The sequence below is a fragment of the Macrotis lagotis genome, chromosome X (genome assembly GCF_037893015.1).
Source record: "Macrotis lagotis isolate mMagLag1 chromosome X, bilby.v1.9.chrom.fasta, whole genome shotgun sequence".
NCBI classification, from domain to species: domain Eukaryota; kingdom Metazoa; phylum Chordata; class Mammalia; order Peramelemorphia; family Peramelidae; genus Macrotis; species Macrotis lagotis.
This window is the reverse complement of record NC_133666.1, coordinates 93,519,136-93,543,108: the sequence shown is the minus strand read 5'-3', so window position 1 is coordinate 93,543,108 and position 23,973 is coordinate 93,519,136. Positions and strand designations below refer to the sequence as shown.

The following is a 23,973-nucleotide window of genomic DNA, read 5'->3' as shown; positions in this document are numbered from 1 at the left end:
GGATTCTTGGCCCAGTAAGAAGACAAATAAAATTCAGTTTTATGATGATGGTAATAATCTAACATTTTTTTGATGCTCATTACTGATTGAGTTATACTGATTAGTGATAAGGACATGATCCTGGAGAGATGGGATGAATTTTTCCGCAGTGTTCTCAATAGATCCTCATCAACCAATGCTGAAGCCATTGTCTATATAATCTCAGGTTGAAATCAATCTCTCTCTAGCCAGACTTTAAATGGAAGAGGAGGTTTTGAATGCCATTAGATTCCTCTTTTGTGGCAAAGCACCTTGTGCTGATTAGATTTCAGCACAGATCTACAAGACACGGACTTCACTGCTCAAACATCTGAAATCTAGGTTTTATGGCAGATGGAGGCTATCCCCAAGAAAATGAAGGATCCTTTCATTTGGACACTAGTCAATCTATAAAAAAGGAAAAGGAAATAGGTTTTCTTGGGACCAGCAGAGTGGGGCTTTGTCTTAGTTACTGTTGGCAAGATTCTTGGCAGAGTCCTCCTTAATCAGCTAATCCTTCACCTGGAAGATATTCATTTAGAGAATCAGTGTGGATAATGAACAATATTTTCACACTTTACTATTCTCCAATAGAATGAAGAAGGATTATGTGCTTGCTCCCATGCTGTTTAGCACAATGTTTTCAGTGATGTTGTCAGATACCATTGATGAGGATGAAAATAGCACTAAGGTTAGCTCCCACAGTGATGGTAAATTATTTCACTTGATAAAGCTACAAGCTAAGACTAAAGTAGAGGGAAAGTCGCTATAATTTTTTGTTTGCAGATGATTGTGTATTCAATGCAACCTCTGAAGTTGAGATGCAACAGAGTATAGATCAGTTCTCTGCTGCTTATGCTAATTTTGGCCTAACAATCAGCACCAAGAAAATATGTTCTCCACCAACTAACATCATACCATCCACATATGAAATCATCAGTTAAAGGAAATGGAGAAATTTTGAATACTGTGGATGAGTTTACTTATGTTAGCAGTATTTTTATTTAGCAGTATGCTTTCTAGGGATGTGCACATAATCAGGTGGTTGCACTCATTGCTATGGCTTGCATGGCATTTGCAAGGCTCAAACAGAATTTGTAGGAGAGAAGAGGTATTAGGTTGTCTATAAATTGATGCTCTACATAGCTATTGTTATGCCCTCATTTTTGTATGCCTGTGAAATGAGGACAATCTACTTGTTCCTTGCCAGAAAACTGATCTGTTTCCATTGAATTGTCTCAGGTTGATAGTGAAGCTAACCTGCTAAAATAGGGCACTGAGATCCTTTCATGAGCTGAAATTTCTTTTTTTTAGGTTTTTACAAGGCAATGGTGTTAAGTGGCTTGCCAAAGGCCACACAGCTAGGTAATTATTGTGTCTGAGGCCGGATTTGAATTCAGGTACTCCTGACTCCAGGGCTGGTGCTCTATCTACTGCACCACCTAGCCACCCCTATGAGCTGAACGGTCAAACATTTAAACTCTGCTCCAAAGAGTACAACTCTGATGGACTAGGCAAGTTGTTCAACTATCAAACAGTACTCACACAAGGCATGTGTTCACATGGGGGTCAGAAGACTAGTACACAAACACACTCAAGGTCTCTCTGAAAAACTTTGTTATTGGTTGTGAGTCATGAGAGACATGGCACAGGTTGCCTAGCATGGCCTTCCTGCATCAAAGACTGTTCTGTGTTCTATGAACAAAACGTAGTTATCATAGGCTAAATAAAAATGTGAGATGTACAAATTTAGACATATCCTTTCTAGCAATTTGTTTCTGGCTTGTGGAAGAGCCTTTTAAGTCCATGTTGGCATGATCAGTCTCACCTAGACACACTATGCATTGCTCCTGATATTGTAGTAACATTTAGGCCCCCTTCAATCATGAAGGACAAGCAACAGCACATAATATAGTAATTACATCTTTTCAAGAATATAGTCATGCTCCTATAAATCATACTAGATTAAGATGTGTGTGTGTCTGTGTGTGTGTGTGTGTATGTGTGTGTGTATACCTTGTGCAAACTGACAGCAAGTTGACTTTAACTTCCCTATTAATTAAGTTCTCTTTTTTTGCAAATCTTGTGTGAACTTGTAAAGATCAGCTCTCAGGCTAACTTCCCCTTTCTATTAAAAACTTTTTGGTAAGCCAAGTTCCTTATGCCATTTGCTGTTCCAATATAACATCATGAATCATAGTCATGAGACTATCAAACATAAACCACATGGGACCAGAAATGTCCCTAATCTGGGCATTGCATACCTGTCAGAGTTCTGTAAAGGTTCCCTGTTTTTGTCAAAGATAATTTCCCCCAGAAAAACTTCCATGATTACAACTCCTAAACAGTAGAAACGAAGCAAACACCTATGTCATCAATATTATGTTCCTCAGTATGGGATTGATGTTCCTTTTACATGGTTTATGCTTCCCCTTATTATTTCTCTTATCTGCCTGAAAAATTCTCTGTAAACTGAGTTCAACATCCTTGTATCAACTGAGGTAGTCTTGGACCCTCTTTATTGGCAAACTGCTAGTCATGCTAATAAACTGATTGTGCATAAACTTTGTGCCTCAATCTCTATCATCTGCAGATTTCAATCATGAAAATTGGTGACCATGCCAGGACCTAGTTGCAGGACTCAGATCTTCAGGACCATCCTTTGGAAGATTTTCCCAAAACATGTTTTGATTGATTTCATAGAGGGTTTTTGTTCAGGGGACTACCTCCAAGTTTAACACTTATATCCAACACAAATTTTCTTTGGCCCATGGTTTCCTTTATTTTACTTGTTTGGGAAACCTAGGAGGACCTCCCTTTTTTGTCAATCGAAATCTATGAATTCTTGATGTCCTTTTTTCTGACTCAACTCCCATTGCCTATTTTGGTTAGAAATCTTTTATGAGGGGGCAGCTAGGTGATGAGGTAGAAAGAGCACTGGCCCTGGAATCAGGAGGACATGAGTTCAAATCTGGTATCAGACAATTAATAATTGACTAGTTGTGTGACCTTGGGCAAATAGCTTAATCCCATTGCCTTGCAAAAACAAAAACAAAATAAATATTTTATTAGAGCTCCAGGCATTTTAACTTTTTTGTGTGCTTTCTTTCTATGGCTGCTAGTACAGAGTCTATAAGGGTGAAGTGCTAGTGACTTTCCCAGGTAGCAGGGACTAAGTTTTCACATCCTTAAGTAAAAGGGAGGAAAACTTTGTTAGGTGCTTTGCTTTTCTCCATGTGGGTGCGTGTTTGGATATAAACAACTGACTTTCTCTGTTAAAACCCTTAAGTAACAGTGTACTTTCTTGAATGGGAAAAAATCTAATTAGCAGAATATATATCTTCTCTACAAAATCCAAGAAATTTTTCTAGATAAACAATATTCCACACTATAAACAGCCTAATTCCTTCTCCTCCAACAGGCCTATGAGAGTAGGATGAAGCATTTCTCCTACAGGAATAGGAGGCTTTAACAAAAGACAGAGACATCAGTTGGGGGGGGGGAGTGATTACAGACAAACTTAAAGATTTCCATGCTTAAGGTGTACTGTCTGATTCTATTGGTTTCATTTTTCTTGTCTAAGAATTTTTAGCAGAGTTAAGTTTCACAAAAAAAGAGCTTGAAGCCTTTTCAAGTGACAATGACTGATTTTTCTGAATCTAGTCAGTATATATATATATTATATTTATATTATAATATATGCACATATATTATAATATAAATATAATATATATTTGTCTGTTTTACTTGGGGTTTTTTTGAATGCCAGATTCTGACTTGACATTAATAGACTATATCAAGTAAATCCTTATGTAACTGGGAGGATTTGTGATGTGAATAAAACAACTTCTTTCACAAATAGAGGGAGAAGGCCTAATTCTCTAGAAGCAAAGAGTTTCCTCTTGAAAGCAGAATATTCTCTTTTACATGTAGAAAATTTCCTAAAGAACCCAGACATGCAATTTGGTAGAAATATTCTTAAATTGATTTTTGGGGAGTATAGATTACCTTTGATTTTGAATAGCAGCAAACAGGAAAGTATTTGTAGCACTGAGATAATTCTAAATATTGGAAGATAAGATTTTCTTTGATAGCTTTGAGAAGATTGCTTTGAAGTTATGGGAAATACTAATAGTGTCCTACCATAAATTCTTTGGAGAAAATTTTAAGGTCATGGTACAAACAGAAGCTCTTGTTTCGATCTGACAAAGCCACATGCCATAAAATTATGTATGATTTGGTCTAAAACTGCTAGAGACTTAGTTGATGAGTTTTTTGGATCTAGATTATTTTGATTCTTGTTTATTGAAAAAGCTACAATTGGCTACAGAAGAGGTATATCCTTATCCAGTGAATCTGGTTTTGTTGGAGACCTTTTCAGATTGGGTACAGTCCTCCTTCTCTTATCTCCTTTGAATTGCCTAGACACCAGTCTAATGGTATGTTTCCTCTGTGGGAAAATTGGTTCAGGATTTCTCTATAGGAGAAATGGGACTCTTAGTTCCTTGGTTCATCCTTTTAACCCCCCTGACCTTCTTACAAGGTCAAAAAGTGCTTGCAAATTTGATAAGGACATTGGGAATGTTATTCAATTTCAGGTCATTTAGAAGGTATGAATGTATTATAGATCTAATGGATATCTTGCTCTCCCCTGGAGAAAAGAAAAAACAGCTAATATAGACTAATAGAGTTGCTGCAGGTACAGTCCCAGATAGTCCAAGAAATCTTCCCAATTGGCCCCTACAAAGCCCATACTGAAACCCTAACCTAACTGAATGTGCTAAGCTGTGAGAGGACTGGACAACTCTTAATTCTATTAATAAACTTCATGAAGATATAGAATATGCTCTGCAACATATAAATGCAATTAGGTTCCATGGATGTTGGATGTGTAAATATGTGCATCAGAATTATCTTGACCCTTGAAAAACATTTTCTGCCTTCCCAAATGACATCCAGTCCTTTCTAAAACACATTTAGGCCAACAAATCCTGGGACAAATCTGTTATTAGTCCCTTCAATTTTTTTTATTTTTTACTTATTTATTTTTTTGCAAGGTAATGGGGTTAAGTGGCTTGCCCAAGGCCACACAGCTAGGTAATTATTAAGTGTCTGAGGTCGGATTTGAACTCAAGTACTTCTGATTCAGGGCCAGTGATCTATCCACTGCACCACCTAGCCACCCCATTTTTTTTAACTAGACCATTGCCTCATGTGGTTGCCTAATGGAACAAACAAAACCAACCCTTTGAATATGACATTTCTCCCACATTTTCAGGATACGCTAATTATAAAAATTAATGTAATTCACAAAATTAGTACAGTTTCATTGCCAGTTGTTGCTCTTCTCTCAAATTTTATCTATTGTGTTACCAGAAATTGAACTAATAATCAGTTATTGGACTTGGGAACCATTAATGAGTGTCAACCCAGGATTTCTTTTCCATATATTGTAAATGGAGATCCTTTTGTCTTTGAAAAGCCAGATATTTTTATTTCTCAACTGAGAAAAGTAATAATTTCAAGAAACAGCTGGACTATATTCTTTAGGGTAAGGCGATTCATAGGAGATATGTCCCATAATCAGTGGGGGGAATCGTGAAATATTAGTCATCTATAAATCAATTACTGATGATAGTTACATTTATTAGATATATATTAATGTTCCTCTAAATCATAGTTGACTAACAAATGTGAATGGGGCAGAGAAAGGAGAGAGAAAGTGAAAATCTTGAACAGTCTGAAAGGAGGTTGACTGCAACCTTCTTGTTAAAAAAAAAACCTTCTCTTTTTTGCACAACTGAGGTAACTCAGCTCCTAAGCTAACTTCCCCTTTCTATTAAAAGTCTTTTGGTAAACCACCTGGGCATTACACACCTGTTAGAGTTCCAGATTCTTGTAAAGATTCCCTGTTCTTGTCAAGGATAATTCCAAAAACAAAACTTCCATGATGACAATTGAAATTCCTATAATATTCAAATCAGTCAGAATGAAGTAAATACCTATGTAATCAATTATATGTTTCTTAGTGTGGGGTTGACATTCCTCTTATGTGGTTTATGTTCTCTATTTATTGTTCCTCATTTCTGCCTCTTTTCAGCATGCTTAAGTCTTCTTAGTCTTTCTTTATTGGCAAACTACTTGCTATTGCTATTGCTAACAAACTGATGATGTTTGGAACTTTGTGCCTCAGTGTCTATCTTTGGTAGATTTCAATTGTTACACTTAATAAATGCATATAACCAACTAAATATCAAATAACAACAATTATAACTAACTTAAGGTTTCCTTAAGCTTTGCAAAGGACTTTAGCTATCTATCTATCTATCTATCTCTATCTCTCTATCTATACACACACACACACACACACACACACACACACAAAACAAATATATTATCTCATTTGAGAGAAATGAAACTGAGAAAGGTAAAGTGACTTGCCCAGAATCATCTAACTATTTTGTTTCTGAGTCAGGATTTGAACTTCAATATTACTTAATCCAAGTCTGTACCTGATTGTACTATGCCAGTAGATGCTCTGAGTTACTAAACTATACATATATGCACTCAGATATATATTTACATGCAAGTATATTTGACACTGGTGTTACTATAGATGAGAGTGCTGGCTCTGGAATGAAGAAGACTCATCTTCCTGAATTCAATTCTTATTCCATATAATTATTATTACATATACTTATTAGTTGTATGACTCTGGGAAAGTCACTTAACTCTATTTGCTTTAGTTTCCTCATTTATAAGATAAGGTAGAGAAGGAAACGGCAAACTACACTAATATCTTTGCCAAGAAAACCTCAAATGGGATCAGGAAGAGTTGGACATGAATGAAAAATGACTAAGAAACCACAATAAAAATATATACATGTGTATATGTGTATCAATATAAGCTGCTTTATGTTCTGATGATATATAGGCAGAACTGACTTCAATGTAAGGTTATAAAGTAAGAATCTTTGTCTTCAGGGTTCCCAGTCTTATCCTTCTGAGTTCTGCACTCTAGGTCTACTTTCCCTCTGATCTCTTGTCTTTTTGTTGTTCTTAACATTTCCAGATTAGGTCAAAATTAGGATAGTTACAAATATCCCTGTATTTATTGGGAAAAGTTGGAATATATTTGTATTCTATGAATTTTTCTTTATGGCTTTAGATAGGAAATTTTTATGCTATTAAAATCAATTTCTTTGTACTGATATTTTACAATATAACTTCTTATATGATATTCTGGAAGGTAGAGGAGATAAGATCACAATCAAGAATAACATATCCAGAAAAATTGGTGTTTCCTATAGGGGAACAATGAATATTTAATGAAATAGAAGACTTTCAAATATTCTTGATGAAAAAAACCCTAGAAGTGTATAGAAAATCTGACATTATAAAATGGTAAATATGAGAAAAATCATAAAGATCTAAAAAAAAGGTTAAAATGTTTATATGCCACTATGCAAGAATGAGCTATGCAATACATAAGAACTGTGCATTCATTAGGTCAATTAATTAGCTACTTAAAAAGAGGGCATCTTTATCTACTTAGAAAGGAGACACAGAAATTCACCCTAGTAAATAAGGAAACGGGTTAGAATTATACTAAACGTGCAAGGCTTGTTCAACATTAGGAATAAAACAGATAACTGACAATACCAGTAACAAAATAACAAAATCAAAAGATTATGCCAACAGATGTAGCAAAATCTTTTGACCAAATACATTTAGTAAAACACTAGAAAGCATAAGAATCAATGGAAATTTTCTTAAAATGATAAGTGGTATTTATTCAAATTCCAGAGGAAGCATTATCAGTAATAGATATAAATTATGAGCCTTTCCAATAATATCAAAAGTAGAGTAAGAATGTGTATCATCATCATTATTATTTTTAGGTAGAATTTTCATTTTTATTATATTAGCTCAGATTATACATAAGCAATTGACATTTGGCCAATTATCTAGATCTTATTTTATTTGTGTGAAAAATGTTTTGCAATTATTTTCATATAATTTCTGAATTTGTCTTTACAGATGGATTCCTAAGTATTTTATATTGTCAATAAATATTTTAAATGGAATTTCTCCTATCTCTTGCTGCTGTGTTTTGTTGGCAATATAGAGAAATGTTGATGATTTATGTGGGTTTATTTTATATCCTGCAATGTTGCTAAGGTGGTTAATTGTTTCCTAGTAGTTTTGATTTTCTAGCATTCTCTATGTATGCCATCATACCATCTACAAAGAGTGAGAGCTTTATTTCCTCATTGTCCATTCTAATTCCTTAGATTTTTCTTTCTTCTCTTATTGTTAAATCTAACATTTCTTTTTTCATGAAAGCAAGATTTTATTTATTTTGAATTTTACAATTTTCCTCCTAATCTTGCTTCTGTCCCTGCACCCCCACCCTCCACAGAAGGCCGTCTATTAGTCTTTACATTGTTTCCGTGGTAAACATTGATCTAAGCTGATGATAAGAAAGAAATCATATCCTTAAGGAAGATAAATAAAGTAGAAGAGATAGCAAAATTACATAATAAGATAATGTTTTTTTAAAAAAATTAAAGTTAATGGTCTTTGATCTTTGTTCAAACTCCACAATTCTTTCTCAGGATACAGATGAAATTCTCCATCACAGATGTCCCAAAATTGTGTCTGATTGTTGCCCTGTTGGAATGAGCAAGTCTATTAAGTTTGATCATCACCCCCATGTTGCTGTTAGGTTGTACAATGTTCTTCTGGTTCTGCTCAACTCACTCAGCATCAGTTCATGCAAATCCTTCCAGGCTTCCCTGAATTCCCATCCCTCCTGGTTTCTAATAGAACAACAGCGTTCTATCACATACTACACTACAGTCTATTAAGCCATTCCCCAATTGATGTAAATTCACTTAATTTCCAATTCTTTGCCACCACAAACAGGGCTCCTATGAATATTTTTGTACAAGTGATGTTTTTACACTTTTTCATGATCTCTTCATGGTATAGATCCAGTAGTGGTATTGCTGAATCAAAGGATATTCACATTTTTATTGCCCTTTGGGCGTAATTCCAAACTGCTCTCCAGAAAGATTGGATAAGTTCACAGCTCCACCAACAATGTATTAGTGTCCCAGGTTTTCTACATCCCTTCCAACATTGATCATTGTCCTTTCTGGTCATATTGACTAGTATGAGAGGTGTGAGGTGCTACCTCAGAGATGCTTTAATTTGCATTTCTCTAATAAGTAGTGATTTAGAGCAATTTTTCATATGACTATATCGCTTTGATTTCCTGATCTGTAAATTGCTTTTGCATATCCTTTGACCATTTGTCAATTGGGGAATGGCTTATTTTTAAAAATTTTGATTCAGTTCTCTGTATATTTTAGAAATGAGTCCTTTATCAGAAATACTAGTTGTAAAAATTGTTTCCCAGTTTACTACATTTCTTTTGATCTTGGTTACAGTGATTTTATCTGTGCAAAATCTTTTTAATTTAATGCAATCAAAATTGTCTAGTTTGTTTTTAATGATGTTCTCCATGTCTTCTTTGGTCATACACTGCTTACCTTTCCATAGATCTGACAGGTAAACTATTCCTTGATCTCCTAGTTTGCTTATAATACTGTTTTTTTAATGTCTAAATCCTGTACCATTTTGATCTTATCTTGTTATAGGGTGAGGTGTTGGTCTAATCCAAATTTCTGCCATACTAAATTCCAATTTTCCCAACAGTTTTTATCAAAGAGGAAGTTTTTATCCCAGTATTTGGATTCTTTGGGTTTATCAAACAAGAGATTACTATAATCATTTCTTGCTATTGCACCTAGTCTATTCCACTGATCCATCACTCTATTTCTTAGCCAATAACATACAGTTTTGATGACTGATGCTTTATAATATAATTTTAGATCTGGTAGAGCTAAGCCACCTTCTTTTGCACTTTTTTCATTAAATCCCTGGAAATTCTCGACTTTTTATTTCTCTATATGAATTTACTTACAATTTTTTTATAACTCATTAAAGTAATTATTTGGAATTTTGATTGGTAGGACAATAACAAGTAGTTTAATTTTGGTAGAATTGTCATATTTATTATATTAGCTTGGCCTATCCATGAGCAGTTGATATTTGCTCAGTTATTTAAGTCTGATTTTATTTGTGTGAGAAGTGATTTGTAATTGTTTTCAAAAAGTTTCTGAGTCTGCCTTGGCAGGTAGACTCCTAGGTATTTTATATTGTCTGCAATTACTTTGAATGGGATTTCTCTTTCTAGCTCTTTCTGCTGCACCTTGCTAGTCATATATAGAAATGCTGAGGATTTATGAGTTTATTTTATATCTTGAAACTTTGTTAAAGTTGTTAATTATTTTTAGTAGTTTTTTAGATGATTTTTGGGCTTCTTTAGTTATACCACTATGTCATCTGCAAACAGTGAGAGTTGTGTCTCTTCCTTCCCATTTCTACTTCCTTCTATTTCTTTTTCTTCTCTTATTGTTGCAGCTAACACTTCTATACAATATTGAATAGTAGTGGTGATAGTAGGCATCCTTGTTTCACCCCTGTTCTTATTGGGAATGCCTCTAGCCTATCCCCATTGCATATAATGCTTGTTGATGGTTTTGGATAGATATTGCTTCTTATTCTAAGGAACAGTCCATTTATTCGTACACTCTCTAGTGTTTTTAGAAGGAATGGGTCCTGTATTTTGTCACTCAATCTTTTGGGGAGTTCTGCTGCTTTAGAATTTGTTTAGACTCACAATTTAAAGGTATTTGAAGAGTTTGGGGGAGAGTTCCTGTCTGTACTTTGTCAAGTTGAGTCCTTTAGGTACATTAGGGAAGATAGAAAAAATTACCCATCAGTTGTATAGGTAGAGGAACATTTCAAAATTGTGAATTTCTTTCATGGAATAAAATGGATAATGTTGTGTAGCTTAAAGTGAAATTACTTTGCAAATCCAATGCAACCAAAATTAAAATGAAAGCCTGGAAAGTGGGGAATTTTTTCCTGAAAGTTTCATTGATAAAATATAATTTCTCGGGGTGTCTAGTTGGCACAGTGGATAGAGCACTGGCCCTGGAGTCAGGAGTACCTGAGTTCAAATCTGGATTCAGTCACTTAATAATTACCTAGCTGTGTGGCCTTGGGCAAGCCACTTAAGCCCATTGCCTTGCAAAAACCTAAAAAAAGAAAAAAATATAATTTCTCAAATATATAGGAAACTGGACCAAATTTAGAAAAAATAATAGCCACTTCCCAATTGATAAATGGTCAAATGATATACTTTTCAGAAGAAGAAATCAAAGCTATCATAAAAATGCTCATATTCACCAATAATGAAAGAAATTCAAATTAAAACAACAATTCATGAGTTTGGATTAGATGCCAGAAAAGGAAAATGACAAAGGTTAGAGGGGATGTGGAAAAATAAGTGCACTAATTCACAACTGGTTGCTTCCTTCCTTCTTTCACATTTTTATTTATTGATATTCTTGATTTTTGTCCTTCCAGATTAATTTTATAATTTTTTTCTAGATCTAAAAATACTTCTTTGCTACTTTGACTGACATTTTTATTATATTGATCAACCTATTCAGGAGCAATTGATTGTGAACTAGTCCCACCATTCTGAAGAGCATTGTAGAGGTATTTGAGAATAAAGAAAAAGAAAAAGGACCCTAAAATATTTTAGCCAACTCAATCAAATTTCTTTATTTTAGAAAATGGAAGTCTTACTGCTTATAGTCAAGTCTATATCACTTAGAATCTAATCTGAATTTGTATCACAAAATGTATTCAGCAGCTTAACTTCTCTCTGTTCTCTCCCAGTCCCTCCATTGTACCACTTTAATGCTTACTCCTCTCATAAACCTACTGTAGTATCCTGCTTAGATCCTTGGGTTTATCAAACACTAGGATACTATGTACATTTACTAATGAATATTGTGCACTTAATAAGATTTTTTTTGATGATTTTCACTTTGTAAAACAGTTTAAAATCTGTTCTCGCTAGACTACCTTTCTTCACAGTTTTTATTTATTGATATTCTTGACTTTTTGTTCTTCCAGGTTAATTTTATAATTGTTTTCTAGATCTCTAAAAATACTTCTTTGCTAGTTTGATTGTCATTTTATTATATTGATCAACCTACTCAGAAGCAATTGCTTGTGTTTTGTAATTGTGTTCATATTACTTCTGGATTTGTTTTGACATGTAGATTCTTACATAGACTATATTTTTATATTGTCTGCAGTTACTGTCAATGGAATTTCTCTTTCTATCTCTTCTTGCTGTGTTTTCTTTTGTCTGAAATCAGCCCCTCAGTTGAAACATAATAGATTCTGCTTGAATGTCTTATTTTAACTCTGTGTACATCTTTCTGTTTCAAGTATATTTCTAAATTAATGGGTTTAGATTCTTCTTTCTAATCCATTATGTTATATGATTCCATATTATATACTCCATCTCATTCACATTATATTATGATTACTCTATTTTTCTTCCCTCTCACTTTCATTTGCTTTTTTCCTGTCTCTCTTCTTACCCTTATCCTTTCCTCAAAAGTCTATTAAATTTTCTAAGATTATAAGTTGCAAAGAAAATGCCAATCTATATTGGTAGAAGGAATTTCCTCACCTGGGAGCCATATCCCAAATACCACAGGTCCAGTATTTTGAAAGTTCTTGATATGGGAAAAGTTGGTACACATGAAAAACTTCAACTAAAAAACTACTAGATCTTTTTTCCTATTTATTATACATACTGCTTCATTCATTCATATACTTTTTTCCCACCCTTATACCTAGTTCAGTGGGTATCATTGTCTCCAATGTATTGGTCATCCTCTTACTAGAGCCCCTACTAATAAACTTTAGAGGACTGCTGCCATTACAATCCTGACTATAAACTTGGTAAAGAGAAACAAGCATTGTTCTTAGACCCTTTCAGGAAAATAGGCTTAAAATCTTACTACACTAACTAGTTATGTGAACTTGAATAAATACAGTAAGTTCCCTGAGGCTTAGTTTCTTTATCTATAAAATGGGGATAATGACATTCATGTTATTTACTTCATGGGGTTATTGTGAAGAAAGTAGAATTCTTTAAATTTAGAAAAAAATTTAAAATTATTATATATAATATAATATAATATAATTAATATAATATAATATAATATAATATAATATAATATAATATAATATAATTAATATAATATAATATAATATAATATAATAAACTTACAATAGCTGATATTTTTACTGATGTAGAACAATTACAATTTTCTCAGTTTTCCTTAGATTCAAAGTGTTCTACATATACTAAGTGATGCTTCAGTGAATTCATTTTACTCAAAATAGCCTTGGTAGACAGCACAAAGTGAAATTTCTTCTATTTTTTTATAATTGGTGCTTATGGAGTGGTCCTTGGGTTTGGGTGGTGAAAAAATGAGATGGTAGTTTGTACAATTTTCCCTCTGGCACTTTTAATTCAGCTGACCTATTTATGAACAAATTAAATCCTTTGGTGTATACTTTTCTTAGCTTTACTTAGCTTTTCTTTCAATTTTTTCCTTCCCTGTCCTCATTATATTTTTTTCATTTTTCCCTCCTCTTTATGATTTCCCTTACCCTCTTTTTCACTTTCTTCCCCCCCCCCCCCCATATCTTATTAAAGGGAAGAACTTGATTTGGTCTGATTGAGGAACTTTGGGTGAGTAAGTACAGTAGCTAGGGATTAAGGAGAGGGGAGATTAAGAAAAAGTATGGGGAACCAAGATGGCGACAAGAAGGGATCGAGTCTTAGGAGCTCTCTGATAAAATTCATCAGCTAAGGACTCTAACTAAACTTTCAAGAGACAGAACCCACAAAGGGTCCCAGTGAGGCAGTTCTCCCACTCAAGGTAACCTGGAAAAGAGCAGAAAGGCTTTGCTCCCCGGGACTGGAGAGGTGGCCTGCCAGAGGGGTGCCCCCCAGAGCCAAAGAACCTCAGCCTCCTGGAGGCAGCCCCAGGGCACTGGGAGTCTCAGCTCACAGCAGTGGGGGAGTCTCCCGAGCTGCACCACGAGGAGCACCGGGCACAAAGTGGGGGAACAGCAGGGAACCTCTGCCAGAGCCAGCACGTGGAGCCCAGCCCTCGGGGCACACAGGGAGCAATTTGGTCATTCTGCAGCCCAGACCTGGAAACAGAAGCAGGCAGAGCTGGTAAGCAGGAGCCCCCAGGGCATGAGCCCATGGAGCTGAGGGAGGGGAGTGAAGAGAGACTGCAGAGCTCTGTCCTCTGCCCCTGGAACAGGACTCTGGGGCTCTGACCACATTCAGATCCTGATAGCAGTCTAGGCCCCCCCCCCCCACCTCAGCCCCGTGGCAGAGGGGGGTGCTTATGGTCATTCACAGACCAGGAGGGAGGACAGAGCCTCACACACTGAGACCCTTGTGGGAGTGTCCCAAAAGCTCAAGAAACACCCCAAACCAGGCCCAGGCTGGGAAAATGAGCAAGCAGAGAAACAAAAAGAAGACTATTGAGAAATATTTTGCAAATGAGCCCAAGAAGGACCAAAATACTCAGTGTGAAGATGAGGAAGCACAAGCTCCTGCATCTAAAGACTCCAAGAAAAACAGACATTGGGCTCAGGCTATGACAGAGCTCAAAAAAGACTTTGAAAATCAAATGAGGGAGTTGGAAGAAAAACTGGGAAAAGAAAGGAGAGAGATGCAGGAAAAACATGAAAATGAAGTCAGCAGCTTAGTCAAGGAAATCCAAAAAAATGCTGAAGAAAATAGCATGCTAAAAACCAGCTTAGGTCAAATGGATAAAACAGTTCAAAAAGTTATTAAGGAGAAGAATGCTTTAAAAAGCAAAATTGGCCAGATGGAAAAAGAGATAAGAAAACTCTCTGAGGAGAACAAATCCTTCAGACAAAGAATAGAATTCAGGGATATTGATGAATTTAACAGAAATCAGGAATCAATACTTCAAAACAAAAAAATGAAAAATTAGAAGAAAATGTGAAATATCTCATTGAAAAAACAACTGATATGGAAAACAGACTTAGGAAAGATAATTTAAAAATTATTGGAATACCTGAAAGTCATGATCAGGAAAAGAGCCTTGACATCATTTTCAAAGCATTACTACAGGAAAATTGCCCTGACATTCTAGAAGCAGAGGGCAAAATAGAAATGGAGAGAATCCACCGATCCCCCAGAGAAAGAAATCCCAAAAAACCAACCCCTAGGAATATTATAGCCAAGTTCCAGAACTCCCAAGCCAAAGAGAAAATATTACAAGCAGCCAGAAGGACACAGTTCAAATATAGTGGAGCTGCAGTCAGGATCACACAGGACTTAGCAGCAACTACATTGGAAGCTCGTAAGGTTTGGAATATAATATACTGGAAGGCGAAGGCAAAAGAGCTTAGAATGCAGCCAAGAATGAACTACCCAGCAAGGCTGAATGTCCTCTTCCAGGGAAAAAGATGGACTTTCAATGAACCAGGGGAATTTAAAATGTTCCTTTTGGAATGGCCAGAGCTGAGCAGAAGGTTTGATCTTCAGATACAGGACTCAGGTGAAGCATGGAGATTGGAGGAGAGGGGGGAAATATAAGGGACATAATGAGGATGAACTGCATGTATTCCTTCATAGAAAAATGACACTGATAATACTCATATGAACCTTCTCAGTTAATAGAGCAGGTAGAGGGAGCTTTTATAGTTGAAGCACAGGAGAAAGCTGAATTCGAAGATAAAATATGGTGTAAAAATGGAGTCAAAAGAAAAAAAGGGAAATGGAAGGGGAGAAAGAAAAAGGAGAGGGGGAATAGTCCAGGATATTTCACATAATAAGATTTTTTTTATTACAATGAGCTATTGCAATGATATGGAAGGGGAGAGGTAAGGGGGAATGAGGGAACCTTTGCTCTCATCAGAGATGGCTAGGAGAGGAAACAGCAAATATACTCAATGGGGTATAGACATCTGGAGTAAGAAGGAGGGGGGAGCAGGGGGAAGGGGTGGGGATGTGAATAAAAGAGGATAGGATGGACCATGGGGGGAGAGTGGCCAGATATAACACATTTTCTTTCTTACTTCTTGCAAGGGGCTGGGAATGGAGGGCCTGCCCAGGACCACAGGGCCAGGTGGATTCTGGGCCTAAGGGGTGGTATGGGGGCTCAGGGCTTCTTGGCCCCAGGACCAGGGATCTGTCTGCTGCGCCACTCAGTGACCCTACAGCAGAGTCATAGTGAAAGGAGAGAGAAAATAGAGTACATGGTAGTGGAGAAATAAGAAAGGAGGGAGTTGCGATCAGCAATGGCAACGGTGGAAAAATATGGAAATAACTTTTGTGATGGACTTATCATAAAGAATGAGATCCACCCATGACAGAGTTGTTGGTGTTGGAACAAATACTCAAGCACATATTTTGTTATTATTATTTGGGGGAGGGTGCAGGGCAAGTGGGGCTGGATGGCCTGCCTGGGGCCACATAGCGGGGTGATCTTTGGGTGTCTGGGGCCGCATTTGGACCCAGGTGCTCCTGGCTCAAGAGCCAATGCTCTGTCTGCCACCCAGCCACCCCTACTATTATTACTATTTTATTTTATTTTGGGTCTTTTTTTTTTCTTTCTGTTTTTTTGTTTTTGCAGGGCAGTGGGGATCGGGTGGCTTGCTTGTCACACGGCTGGGTGATTGTTGGGTTTACGAGGCTGGATATGGACTCAGGTGCTCATGGCTCCAGGGCTAGTGCTTCGTCCATTGCGCCACCTGGCCATACCTACAATTATTACTATTATTATTTTTTACTTTAATTTTTTTCTCTCCCCTTTACTTTTTTCACCCAAACAAGTCTATCTATATTCATGGGGGAGGAGGAGTATTTTGTTTACTTGTAAACAAGAATATTTTATTAATGTAAAAAAAACATTTGTAGAAAATGAAAATAAAAAATAAATAAAAAAAGAAAAAGTATGAGAAGGAAAACCCTACCTAATTTGAAATATTTTGAGAACTCTGCAGGAGGCTGCATGCCATGAAAAACCATAATTTTACCTTTAGGGTTGAGGGAGCAGGTGTCTGACTGAACTGTTTGCCTATTATAGTAGAATAACACAGAATTTTAGAATCTAAGAATGTGACCACTTGGGGAAATTAACTGGTACTATAGTTGTTGTTATTATTATTTCTTTTGTTATCATTATTGGTAAAATTAATTGCATTTATATAGTACTTTAAGATTATCAAAGCACACCATCCAGAGAAAGAAAAATAAATATATATCTTTCCCTTAATCCTAATTCCTTTGCCACTGAGGGGAGGGGGGTGGGAAGGGAGGGTGGGAGGAAATTTTGTAACTGAAAAATATACATGTGCATATGGATGAAAAAAATAATTAAAAAGAAAATTCTCAAAGCACACCTCAATGCTATGTCATTATATATATATTGCATGTTATTTATATTTAATTACACAATTTTCCTTTCTTGTAAAGTGTTGGTACATTCCTGAATTTTTAAATAAGGAGTTTACTTGTTTCATAAACAGAGAGTAGAAGAACCAAGTAGGAATTGTAAGGCAGGAACTTGCTTTACCTCTCCCAAATTACAGTTCCTAGCAATTTAAAAATGATGCCTGGAATTAATTTCAGCCAATAGAACAAACCAACAGACAGAATGAAACAATTTTCCATCCCTAGACACCTTAGAAGGTAGGTAGGAAATGCTGGTATCTCTGGGTGGGGTAGAGGGGGCGGTAAGAATGGAATATATTCCAGGACAGTTTTTATCTGTACAAGTCAGCAGCAGACTTGGTGGGGGTGACTGAATTGGCAGTTGTGATTTCTGGAACTCTCACTCTACAAATGATAAGAGGGTTGGACAATTGGTCAGAAGGAGTGGACATTTTTTGACACTGCTTGGAGGATGCAATTCTGGGTTACTGGCTCAAAATAAGAAGGATCAGCAAGAGTGGGGACCTTGTCAGAAATGCAGGGCAGAAAAGAATACTTATGCTCACACATAGGAAGTACAGACCAGGAGAGCAGTGACTATACCTCTCCTAACCACCTTGGAAGAAGCAAAAACTTGTAGGCCCTCAGAATTATTTCTGATAAACAGCACAGCCCAAAAAAATTCTGGAGTGCTCTCAGGAGCAGAACACAATTTTAATATAAAGTTAAGAATCAAGAAATTGGCTGAAAAAGTGAGTAAAGAGCAAGAAAAGAATTTGATCATGCAAAGTCACTATGGTGACAGGGAAGATCAAAACACAAACTCAGAAGTCAACAAAGCCAAAATAGTTAATCCAACTTCTCAAAGAAGAATGTGAATTGATCTCAGGTCCAAGAAGAATTCCAGGAAGAAGGATTTTTAAAAATCAAATAGCAGAGATTGAGGAAAAAAATGAGAAATAAAATTATGATGATGCACAACAATCATGATAAAGGAATCAAAAACTGTATTAACAAGGTAAGAAAATACTGAAGAAAATAACACATTAAAAACAGAATTGGCCAAATGGTAAAAGAGGCTTAGAAAACCACCATAGAGAAGAACTCTTTAAATTGACCAAATGGAAAAAGAGGTACAAAAATACACTGAAGGAAAAAACTCGTTAAAAAGTAGAATTGGTCAAATAGAATAGAAGGCACAAATTCTTTATAAATTAGAATAGGGAAAATAGAAACTAATGGCACTATGAGACAATAAAGCAATTTTTAAAAATTTGGTTTTATCAAACAGCAGATTAGTATAATCATCTTCTGCTTTTACACCTAGTCTATTCCACTGGTCCACCACTCTATTTCTTAGCCAATATCAAACAGTTTTGATGATTGATGCTTTATAATATAATTTTAGATCAGGTAGGGTTAAGCCACCTTCTTTTGCACTTTTTTCCCATTAATCTCCTGGAAATTCTTGACTTTTTATTTCTCCATATGAATTTACTTACAATTTTTTTCTAACTCATTAATATTTTTTGGAATTTTGATTGGTGGGGCACTAAACAGATAGTTTAGTTTTGGTAGAATTGTTATTTTTATTATATTAGTTCTACCTATCCATGAGCAGTTGATATTTGCCCAGTTATATAAATCTGATTTGATTTGTGTGAGAAGCATTTTATAATTATTTTCTAAAAGATTCTGAGTCTGTCTTGGCAAATAGACTTCCAAGTATTTTATATTGTCTTTATATTGTCTGAGGTTACTTTAAATGGGATTTCTCTTTCTAGCTCTCCCTGCTGTGTCTTGCTAGACACGTATAGAAAAGTTGAGGATTTATGAGGGTTTATTTTATAACCTGCAAATTTGTTAAAATTGCTAATTGTTTCCAATAGTTTTTTGAATGATTTCTTGGGATTCTCTAGGTAGACCATCATGTCATCTGCAAAAAGTAAGAGTTTTGTCTCTTCCTTCCCAATTCTAATTCCTTCAATTTCTTTTTCTTCTCTAATTGCTGAAGCTAACATTTCTAATACAATATTGAATAGTAGGGGTGATAATGGGACATAGTCAATTTTTGCATAAGTTCCATGTACTGCAGAGAAAAAGGTATATTCCTTTCTATCCCCATTCAGTTTCCTCCATAAGTCTACCATATCTAATTTTCCTAACAATCTATTTACCTCCTTAACTTCTTTCTTGTTTATTTTATGATTCAATTTACCTAGATCTGAGAGTGGGAGGTTGAGGTCTCCCACTAGTAAAGTTTTGCTGTCTATGTCTTCCTGTAGTTCTTTCAGCTTCTCCTCTAAGAATTTGCATGCTGTCCCACTGGGTGCATCCATATTCAATATTGAAATGACTTTATTGTCTATGGTACCTTTTAGGAGGATAAAGTTTCCTTCCTTATCTTTTTAACACTATCTATTTTTGCTGCTGCTTTGTCTGAGATAACAATTGCTACCCCTGCTTTTTTTACTTCAGCTGAAGCAAAATATATTTTGCTCCAACCTTTTACCTTTACTCTATATGTATCACTCTGCTTCATGAGTTTCTTGTAAGTAGCTTATTGTAGGATTCTGGTTTTTAATCCACTCTTCTATTTGCTTATGTTTTAAGGGAGAGTTCATCCAATTTACATTCAAAGTTATGATTACTAAGTCTTTATTGACCTCCATGCTATCTTCCCTCTGTTTGTATTTTACCCCCTTTCCCCCCTTTATCCATATTCCCCAGTATTTTGTTTCTGAATACCACCCCCTTCAGTGTGTTTGCCCTCCTATACCACACCCTCCCCTTTCTTTCCCCTTTCCCTTTTCCCTTTTTCCCTTCCCTTCCTTTTGTTAGTTCCCCCTTTTCCCCCCATTCCCTTTCCTTTTCTCCATCCCCCCCTGCCCTTTTCCCCTTTTAATACTTGAAAGGTTAGATGTTTTATAAGTTAACTGAGTATGTGTGGGTTGACTTTAAGCCAAGTCTGATGAGAAGAAGATTCAGGTGTTTCTCATCTGCTCCCTTCTTCCCCTCTATTACCATCAGTTTTTTGTACTTCTTAGTGTAATGATATTTACCCCATTCAGTCCCCTCCCTCCTCCCATCTCTTTCCTGTCCCCCTTTTTAAGGAGGTAGTTTTTTTTAGATCATTCTATCTAAGTCATCCAAAATTCTGAGTGTCCCTTCTAGTTCATTATTTTCTATCGAACAGAGTCAAAATTCCTGAGAGTTATTAGGGTCTTTCTCCCAAGTGTGGTTAAAGCCAGTTACATCTATTTAGATAGCAGTCTCATGGATAGGTCATGAATGTCCATCATTTCTGGCTAGGTATATTCTCTCTGTTAGAGTTACAATTCTCAAGATTTATGAGAATCTTTTCCCCCATGCTGGGATATAGCCAGTTTCAACTTACTGGATAGCATTTTTTTTCCTTTTACTGCCCCCCTCCTTTTTTTTTTTTTACCTTTTCATATGTCTCTTGAACCTCCTGTTTGATGTCCAAATTTTCTGTTTAGCTCTGGTCTTTTCATCAGAAATTTTTGGAAATCTTCTTTTTCATTAAATGTACATCTTTTTCCCTGGAAGAGAAGGCTCAGCTTTCCGGGAAAGTAGATTCCTGGCTGCATTCCAAGCTCCCTTGCTCTTTGAAATATCTCATTCCAGGCCCTTTGATCCCTTAATGTTGATGCATCCAGGTCCTACGTGATCCTTACTGTGGCTCCTTGATATTTAAATTGTTTCTTTCTGACAGCTTGCAGGATTTTCTGTTTTATCTGATAGTTCTGGAATTTGGCTGCAATATTCCTTGGTGCTTTCATTTTAGGATCTTTTTCTGGTGGGGATCGATGTACTCTTTTTAATTTAAAAAGTTATTTATTAAGTTCTATAGTTCTGTAGAAACTGTTGCAATTTTTTTTTTGCATGGGATCTTCAAGCTATCAGATTTATATTTCCCCCCAAAGTATTATTTTGATATGCTTATTTTGATACTTAATATTAATTATTAATACTAATTTGTATCATAAGCATTTCTACCCCATCTTTGAAATTAGTAAAAGCAAATTTAATAAACATTATTAAATTATTTTCAACATGCACAAAATTTAAGGTAAATGGTTAGAAATATAGATGAACAGTAAATATGTACATGTGTGTGGACTCAGCCATTTGAAATAAAAGAAATTAATTATTCTAGTAGGTTTAATACAGAGAATGTATTTACACTGATTTCAGGTAACTAATTTTTCATAAAACTTCAAACACCCAATTCCAAATCTTCCAGTTCCTGTAGGAGAGCTGTTTCTTTCTGGATCTTCTCCATCTGATTTTTCTCCAGTTGTTTACCACTAGCTGCTTGTTCTTTCAATTGTTCAATTGCTTTCAGTTTCTTTCTCAGGCTCTTGATTTTTTTGTCTACTTCAGGGTCTCCTGATGTTGGCAGAGAGACAACATTTCGTGGGGTGTTCTGCTGTGGAGCTGGGTTAAGCTCCAAATCTTGACCACCTTCACTTTTTGCTTCCTGTTTTGCAGCTTTCTTTGCCTCATGTTTTCTTTGATTTTTCAGAGCTGTTTTAGAGAGTAGCTTCATGTTCTGAGGCAGGTCCTCCTCATGCCACTTGAAGTTAGTTATGGGTTTGTTTCTTAAGGCTGGGGGTATGTAAGCCTTTGCAACCTTAGACTCCACCTCCGGCACTTCACTTGGGACTGCTTGGTAAGTTATTGCTTTTGCTGGGAATACTCCATCCAAAAAGGGCTGCCAAGACACCTGCCATATTTCTGCATTTGATGGGACAAATCTTGTATCCATTACTAACACGTAACCTTGGAGCAGTTACAATATATTCTCCATCTGGGCACCAGACAAAGTATGTTGAATCTGAAGCCACTGGTTTGGAAATAAGTTTGTAGTTTTTAATGTCCCACACTTCCATCTGTCCCCGGAGATTTCCAAACCCAGCAAGTACTAATATATGTCCATGCAGGCTGTAGTAGGCTGCATTTTGAGGACCAGTTCCAAAATCAAACAGGGGATCACACTTCAAATTGAAAATTGTAGCTTTGGCTGGCACAAACCCATAAACAGCATAAAACTCGGTGGAACTGGAATTCCATACTATATCATATATGGAACCATTTTTTGGTAATTGCACTATAGCACTTTCTCCATTGGTTGCAATGTAGTGAAGAGTTTGTTCTCCATAATAAGAAGCTCCTGTCTTGTCAACATCTGTACTAGCAATTACTAATACAGCAGTGGCTTTTTTATTCCACAGCATTGTCACCTTATCTGCCTTAAAGAAGCTTTTGTTTGCCAGAGCAGCATGAATCCCACTAAAACTGGGGTACTGGTACAGCTTCACAAATGATGGTGCTCCCTTGCTGCCAGGAACATAGATGGCCACCTTGCATGGTTGGGGTCCTGGTGATAACACAAAATCACTAATTTTTTGTAAATGGAGTTTGTTTGCAATTGTACTGAAGTTGTTGTTTTTAAAGAAGTGGACTTCATTGTTAACATTCCTGGCACAAATACTTTCATCATCTGCCCAAGATGGACACCAGTTCTGCATCTTCTTCTGGATGAAAGACTTTAAACATTTTCCAGTTTTACATCACAAAGTTGTAGATTAGGGACTCCTGATATGCCATCTTTAGAAGCTACATAAGGCTGCCATATTGCTAGGACATTATGTTTTGGTGAAAATTCAAGGCAAACTGCTTTTGGAAGATTGAAGGAATGCAGCAACTCATTGTCAGCAACATTCACAAGATTTACCTTTTCTCCATTACACCAAGCAAACAGGCTTCCATCTTTGCTAAAAGCATAGACTTTGCAATTTTCCCCTGATTCCCTTAGAAATACAGTATTTTCTGTAAAATTAGGAGGCCCATTCACCATGTAGAGCCCCTCGGATCCTCGAACTGCCAGCAGCGGGGCCGAGGGCGCCATCTTGTTCCAGAAGGAGATTCCCGTCGTCTGGCGGCCTGGGTCAGAGTTCAGCGCACCTGGCCGGCCCCTGCGGGCAATGTACTCTTTCAATAACTACTTTGTCCTCTGATTCCATGATATCAGGGAAGTTTTCCATCACTAGCTCCTGTAATATTAAGTCCAGGCTTTTTTTTTCCTCTTCAATGTTTTCAGGAAGTCCTATAATTTTCAGGTTGCCCCTCCTCCATCTATTCTCGAGGTCAGTGGTTTTGTTGATGAGGTATTTTACATTTTCTTCTATTTTTTCTATTTTTAATTTTGTTTAACGGACTCTTGCTGTCTCATGGGGTCACTTGTTTCTGTAGACTCCATTCTTTTTTTTTATGGAGGAATTTTCTTCATTTACCTTTTGCAACTCCTTTTCCAAATGGTCAATTCTCCTTTTGAAAGAGCTTTCCATTTGACCAATTGAGGTTTTGAGAGAATTATTTTCTTTTTTGCATTTGCCCAATTGAGGATCTGAGAGAATTATTCTCATTTTGTATTTGTCCAATTGATGATGTGAGAGATTTATTCTCATTGATGATGTGAGAGATTTATTCTC

At 36.2% G+C, this 23,973-nt stretch overlaps 1 pseudogene; it reads right to left on the bottom strand.

Annotated features, from left to right (window-relative positions):
- Positions 1-21,462: 21,462 nt before the first annotated feature.
- LOC141499701 (eukaryotic translation initiation factor 2A pseudogene) lies at positions 21,463-23,412 on the bottom strand (annotated as a pseudogene).
- Positions 23,413-23,973: the final 561 nt, after the last annotated feature.